We start from the raw sequence: 541 nt of genomic DNA on the forward strand, positions 1-541 counted from the left end.
TTCTGTTGCTTTCTTCTTTCAAAGGAATAGGAGCAAAAGGTGGGAGGGGGCTGGAGATATAGCCTACGTACCTGCCTGGCAAGTGGGAGGTCCTGAGTTCATTTCCCTATACAAAGAAAAAAAGGAAAAGAGGATTATGTCCTTGTGCGGGCAGCAGGGGGCAGCATGCGCTCAGGTGAGCTCCTGGCCTCAGGGCTATGTTGTGTTCTGAGGGATGGGAAAGTGGGACAGGAAATTGCTTGTTCTGAACCCAAGTTCTGAGGAGGGGGAAATGTGAGGAGCCATCTACTCTTTGAGGTGGTTGACTGAATAAGGAGGAAGGTAAGATTACTTTCTGGATATGTCCTGTAGAGCAAGCTTGTGTCTGCATGGCACAAGATGAGGAACAAGATGGGGAGTCTCTAAAATGTCTTCTTTCTAAGATGGAGGGGCAAATTCAAAAACTATCTTGTTTCTAAAACGATCTCATAAACTGCATGGTATGCTCACAGGCATGATGTGGATGAGCCCTGGCTGACTGCAAGGAGCCTGGGAGCACTTT

Source organism: Cavia porcellus, unplaced genomic scaffold, assembly GCF_034190915.1.
Source record: "Cavia porcellus strain 051 isolate PalLab524CR breed Dunkin Hartley unplaced genomic scaffold, mCavPor4.1 scaffold_7, whole genome shotgun sequence".
In the NCBI taxonomy this organism is placed as follows: domain Eukaryota; kingdom Metazoa; phylum Chordata; class Mammalia; order Rodentia; family Caviidae; genus Cavia; species Cavia porcellus.